This window comes from Cupressus sempervirens, chromosome 6 (assembly GCF_028749045.1).
Source record: "Cupressus sempervirens isolate cs-2001-9-10 chromosome 6, ASM2874904v1, whole genome shotgun sequence".
In the NCBI taxonomy this organism is placed as follows: domain Eukaryota; kingdom Viridiplantae; phylum Streptophyta; class Pinopsida; order Cupressales; family Cupressaceae; genus Cupressus; species Cupressus sempervirens.
In genome coordinates this window covers 700,066,202-700,073,625 of record NC_143123.1, presented here as the reverse complement: position 1 = coordinate 700,073,625, position 7,424 = coordinate 700,066,202, and positions in this window count along the sequence as shown.

Here is a 7,424-nt window from a genome sequence, read left to right as displayed (position 1 = left end):
AGAAAGACACCATTTTGTATGCTTAAGGCACTTTATGCAATTTATAAGCAAAAGTTGCTCATTAGGAAAATTCAGGATTTTTAATGTTTTTGATCAAGAAATTGTAGGAATGAGTTTTTTTGGTTGATTTTAGGTATGTTGGAACCTTTTGCAAGTCCTAGAAGTGGAATCAAGTGAAATATGTAAAAATTGCACTTTTTGTGAAAAGTTGCATTGTTGAAAGTTGTAAAAGTTGCTCAAATTTGCAACTTAGTGGAAAAAGGGTTATAACTATTAAAATATTGGTTCTAACCATTAATATATATATATATATACCTCATTTGTGAGGTCTGGAGGGCATTAATATATGGATTGGAAGTAGTTGCAAAGAAAGAAATTCAATTTTTGAATCATTTTTACTATTGTTTGAAAATTTCACAAAATTTAAAAACTTTTAGATTAGATGTGATGGATTTTTGAGATAGATATTTGAATCAGCTTTCTTTTTCTTCTAGTCTCATCATTCTACATGTTTTCTAACTAGAGTTATTACATTTTTAGTGAAACTAGGTTTTTAGGACAGTATTTTGGTGCACATAGCAAAAATGGGCCTCTAACTACAATTTCCTTAATTGAAATTTCATGCCCACTTGGAAAATGGTAGTTAGTAGGGTCCTTTTTAAGAATCTAGGGTTTCAAGACTGAAGGATGTGTTTTGTAGTTTTTCCAATCAAGCCCTAGGTCAAGTACCATGAAGGATTTGACCTCTTGCAGTGTGTTGATTTGTGAATGGTAGGAGTTTGGGAATTGGTTAAGGGTTGAGCATTTGAAAATAAGTTATTTTAGTGTTGGCTAACCTTTTCTAAGTTTTAGAAGTGGAATCAAGTGAAAAATGTAAAAATTGCACTTTTTTTGCAAAGTTGCATTGTTGAAAGTTGTAAAAGTTGCACAAATTTGCAACTTAGTGGGAAAAGGGTCGTGGGATCAAACTATCTATTCTATTAGCTCTGGGCGGCCAGGTAAACCCTAGCCCAAAGCTCATCCTATCCTATTAGGCACTTAAACATTCTCAGACATGCCAAACTGAAACGTCCCTAAGGGTCACTAAATGCCATAGGGCAGTGATATTTGACAAGGTATATCTCAGAGCTTGTGTGAGGTATAGATGCGATTCTAGGTCCTATAGGACCATTCTACGAAGACCTAAAATAACCTATCTTTATTTTTGGAGATCTTACTAAATTTTGATTGGTGATGCTGACACTTGTACTGTTGGCTAGTACAAAGTTGCCAACTACCAAATCTCCCTCACAGTTCATTGTGGGATTGTACAAAGTTGCCAACTACCAAATCTCCCTCATAGTTCATTGTGGGATTGAACTATCTATTTTGTTAGCTCTGAGTAGTTAGGTAAACCCTAGCCCCAAGCTCATCTTGTCCTATTGAGCACTCAAACATTCTCAAGAATGCTGAATCAAAACATCCCTAAGGGTCACTAAATGCCATAGGGCAGTGATCTTTGATGGGGCATATCTCAGAGCTTGTATGAGGTATGGATGCAATTCTAGGTCCTATAGGACCATGTTGTAGAGAACTACAATAACATCTCTCACTTTTTGGAGATCTTACTCCATTTTGATTTTGTGTCACCATCTCGGGTGATGCTGGAACTCATAGTGTTAGCGAGTACAAAGTTGCCAATTGCCAAATCTCCCTCATTGGTTATCATGGAATCAAATTATCTATTCCATTAGCTCCAAGTGGCCAGGTAAACCCTAGCCCCAATCTCATCCCATCCCATTGAGCACTCAAATGTTCTCGAGCATGCCAAATTGAAACATCCCTAAGGGTCACTAATGGCCATAGGGCAACAATATTTGATGGGGAATATCTTGGAGCTCATGCAAGGTATGGATGCAATTATAGGTCCTATATGACCATGTTGCGAAGACCTACAATAACCTCTCTCACTTTTTGAAGATCTTACTCCATTTTGATTTTGTGATGCCATCTCAGGTGATGCTAAAACTTGTAGTTTTGGCTAGTACAAAGTTGCCAACTATCAAATCTCCCTCACCGTTCATTGTGGGATCAAAATGTCTATTTTGTTAGCTCTAGGTGGCCAGGTGAAAACCTTAGCCCCAAGCTCATCCTGTCGTATTGAGCACTTGAACATTCTCAGGCACGCCGAACCAAAATGTCCCTAAGGGTCGCTAAATGCCATAGGGAAATGATCTTTGACAAGGCATATCTCAGAGCTCGTGGGAGATATGGATGTGATTGCAAGTCCTATAGGACCATGTTGCGAAGACCTACAATAAATTATCTCACTTTTTGGTGATCTTACTCTATTTTGATTTTGTGATGCCATCTCAAGTGATGCTAAAACTTGTAGTGTTGCCCAGTACAAAGTTGCCAACTGCCAAATCTCTCTCACCTTTCATCGTGGGATCAAACTATTTATTCTATTAGCTCTAGGTGGCTAGGTAAACACTAGCCCCAAGATTGTCCCATCCCGTTGAGTGCTTGAACATCCTCAGACATGCCAAACCGAAATGTCCCTAAGGGTCACTAATTTCCATATGGTATCGATCTTTGACTATGGCAACTAGATATGTCATCTCATCCAATGATAGAGACTCATGATAGAAGGTAAAGGGGTGATCATACACATCATTCTGAACATGCTATTTTTTATGGTAATAAGGTAATCCTCAAATCTTTCTACTTCATCCCATGCCCTATTTTGGTACTTCTTCAACATTGGGTTTTTCACATTTAATATTCCCATAACAACAAGGCTTGACAATTGCTACCAACAAGGCCCCATACTCCATTGTTGTATTTGTGTTGTTTTATCCTAGTTTAAAAGAATAAGGGAATTTATCATGTTGTGGTGATATCAACACTACACCAACTCCTATACTATTGGATGAACAGATACCATTGAAATCAATATCCTATAGGAAATCCTTATTATTAAGTTTAGATTCAACAACCTCTTCCCCTCCTAAAATAATGTAGTCAAAAATTTAACACCTATTGCATATAATTTGGGCTCGGGGATCTTTTGATGAAAGGAATGTACATAGATTTTCCATTTGGTTGGAGTGTCACAATTTCCTTACCCACTAGTATAGTATCTTGGGACCAATCCAATTTAACTTTTCCTCCTAGGTCCCTACAAAAAATCTTTCTCAACATGTCATTACTAACTAGGATATTAGGAACCAAAATAGTTCTCTTTAGTGTCTTGCCTGGATGAGTGGCTAATGTAAATTGAGCATTTTTTATTTTTTGTACTAGGGGAGCCTTCTTATAATCCATAAAAGGCCATTTACCAAATATTTTAGTTAGGAGGGAGGGGGTTGGATCTAAGGATTTCATAACATACAAGACATTGTTTTGTCAGAGGCCCTAGAGTCAATTCTACAATTATTGATCTTATGATTGTGTATGAACATAGAAATATAGAATGGTTTAAGATTCATATTTAATGAGACATATTTTTCATATGAACCAAATTTAGCCTCAAATTTAACAATGGAGGAATGAACTTCATAATTTTGACCTATTTCTAAAGATAAAACATTAGTTAATTAGTTATCAACAACTTTAGGCACAAATTGATGACCTATGACATATTCAATCAACTTATCCAATTCGTTAGGGTTTGATCTAAGGTACTGATAGGGGGATTTTTTAACTTTTGGATGACTTACAAAAGTATGGATTTTTTTAGCAAATAAGATTTTGGACCAAAGGTTTGATGAAAATGATGTTTACCTTTGTTCAACTACTTTGGGCACAATGTATTGCCCTGAGTCTTAAGAATCTATTGGCTTCTTGTTGGAATAGTGCATGAAGGATATTTTGAAGTTACCAAGATATTCCCCTATTTTTTTACATCAAATTTATATTCAAGATGAAAATTTATAGAGTTGACAGACATTTAAGGATTTCCTACATTTTCAACCATCTCTTGATAGGAATTACCATTGAACTTGGGTAAGATTTCCTTAGCTCCTTTGGGTAGGTTGTTTAGATTAGCAATTAAGAGGTAGAAGCTCCCCCTGGATGAGCCATTGCAACAATTAGAGTTGAGATAGTAACTTTAGGGGGAATATTTGTCCCATATAAAGTTTAAGTTTTCCAAATTGTAGGGTGGGAGTTCACTGGGTTTCCTTCAAAGGAGATGAAGGTCTACTTTTTTCTTTTCTCCTAGACCCTGTAAGGTTTGGTGAGAAGTTAAGGTCTTGTACTTATTGAAATATAGAATCAGGGATACGTTCCCTTTTTTGAGATCTATTGTATTGTCTTGAGAATACAAACTCCAATTTTCCCAACAACGGTTCACAAACTAAGATATTTGGGATTCTTGGTTTCTAGAGGTTATTCTATTTTTTCTTTGTCTTTGTTGTTGTAGTTGTCTAAGAAAATTATCTATATCTTCTTCCTCCTTGAGAACTCTACTAGCTCTATGCTAATCTTCTCAAGTTCTCCTAGACTGCCAAGCAAGAATATTTAACTAACTAAGAATATCTTCTTTGTTGTCATGAAAACCAATATTGGGCTCCAAAATAGGTATAATATTTTCATGTACTTTGTAAAGAAGCTTTGAAAAAGCCCTAAAACCTATCTCTAACCTGAGGAGAAACCTATTTATGCTTGGAGGAACCCTAATCAAGGGTTGGTAACTCATTTCTTGTATGAATCTGTGATTGTTTTAGCACATATTTTACTATGTTTTAATCTTGTATGGAGGAAAATCATGTGGCTATTATAATTTTGTTGAATTTTGTAGTTATATTCTTTTTTTTTTTCCATTTTCCATCCATTAGTTATAGTTTCTGACCAAGTTTTGAAAGGTTTTGTAAATTTCTTCAAAGATACTTGTTTGCTGCTAGTTTTGGAGTTGTATATCATGAAAGGGCTATAAGTCTTGTCTCCACCATGGAAATTTCATGGTATTCTAAATTTAAAGGCTAAAGACCCTAATGTATTATATTATGCAAGCAAGGGCCTTGAAAATGAGTAGAAAGAATTCTTTGACCAAGCCCTAGGTGAGCTAGGTAATGCCTAGCTAGGGACTGTCAGCAAAGAAAGAGCTCTCGAGAGAAAAGATTGAAGAATGAAGACTTTACCTTTGAGGGATTAAAGAGGGGTATGAGGAGGTTCTAACTTGTGAAGGAGGAGTCTTGATGAAGTGTGGAAGGTGTCTTAAAAGTGGGGATAGTAGACAGTCAAGAAAATCCTACCAAACCCTCAATTTTGCAATTTTTGTTGTATGGCCTATACACACCTTGAGACCCTAAAAATATCTGAGCATGGGTCCTATGTATCAATTTTTCTTAAGGATAGAGGTTTTGAAACTCTAAGACAAAGGAGCTATTGGCCCTATAAATCTGGTTGGAGGCCTAATTAGGGGCTCTCCTTGTAGCCCTTTTGTAAAGGAATCTTGAAATCAGGTACAAACCCATTGTTGTTATCCATTCAAGCCTAGTGAAAGTGTTCCAATAACACCTTAGGACATCATGGAAACCTTGGTTGGAATGGGGAGTGCTATGGTACCCTAGTAGACCTATAAAACCTTTAGAGGGATACTGTTCCTAGAAGAGTAAGGGAGTGATGCTACAAATTTGGATCAGTTAACTTGGTGAGGAGGTTGGGCAAGGTCAAGGGATGTCCTAAGTAGAAAGAGATCCTATATACCACATAGGTGTAGAGAAAACACCAAGATCCACATACAATATACAAGGTTGCACAGGGACGGGGGTACTTGGGTTACTTAGGGTATGGGTATGGGTACAACTATTTTTTATAATAGGAGACAAGGGTACTTGGGTATGTCAAAATTTATTTTTAATTATACTTTTATATTTATAGAAAACCCAAATTTATGAGTCATGACAATGCTTTTTCAAATCAAGAATAGTGATAAAGTTTGCAAATGTAATGTATTGTTTTCAGTTTCATATTTGTTATATGTTTGTAATAATAATTTATGATAAATGTTTAGATGCATAACATAGAAGGAAGGCTTTAAAAATGAACAAGAAGATCATAAATCATATGACAATGATATATTGCAAATGATAAATTTTTGGCTTTAACACTGATAAAGTTTATTGTTGATCAATATTGTGTCAAAGTTTCAAATTGATTAGGTATTGAATTAACCTTGATAAATAAATAACAGAGAAGGAAAATTTTAAACATGAACAAGATCATAAATCATACATATGACAATGACATATTGGAAATGATAAACTTATGCTTGAACAATGATAAAGTTTATTGTTAATTAATATTCTATCAAAGTTTCAAACTGATTAGGTATTGAATTAAGCTTGATAAACAATGAGCCAGAAAAAATTCCGAAATCTCAATCAAGGTCCTTAGCTATGATGCTCTCCATCGAGTACCTGGTACTTGGGATACCTGTACCCAATAATTGGGTACATGGGTATGAGTACCAGGGGTGTGGGTACAAGTACCCATGCAACCTCATAATATATTATGATAACCAATAATGTCACACATAAATGAACATATAATACATTATGATAACCAATAATGTCATACATGAACAAACATATAATATACTATGTTAACCAATAATGTCATACATGAAGGAACATATAATATATTATGATAACCAATAATGTCATACATGAACAAACATATAATATAAAATGATAACCAATAATGTCGTACATTAACAAACACATAATATATTATGATAACCAATAATGTCATACATGAAAAAACATATCATACATTAACCAATAATGTCATAAGTCTAATAATGTCATGCAAAAAATAAATGTCATACATCAAATATAAAATGTCATATATACATCAAATGTATATCGAATATGTCCACTGGCATAAAATCCAACATATATGTCCACTGATGTCTAGACATGTGTGTCTATCAACTATATCTTCTCCTTCCCATGAGGGGAAGGAAACAAATCTCTAGAGGTCTTTGGTTGTCGTGTGGAGGGAGATGATGGGGATGATGGGGTCTTCCTCACACACTCGCTCATCCTCTTATTGAGGCTCTTCTCTAACTTGAGATTATAAAAACAAAGTAGATATGAATCAATAATTATTATACATTAAAATTAAATATATTTACACACAAAATTAATTATTATCTTACCACCATCAAATAGTCACTCTGCAAGTCCACCTCAAAGGCTCATGAACGACTAGGTGTAACAAGACCCTACAAAAATTCAATTAATATAATCACTTATAAATAACATTAGAAATTTATTCTAACTATTATAAAAAACAACTAAAACTAAGAAAATTCTTTCATACCTCATTCAATGGCTGTGAACTAGCCATAGTTGCACCCACTCCACAATCAATGGATTGTCAAAGATAAGGAATAGTCTCAAATGTCAAGAGCTATATGTCATACAATACACGTA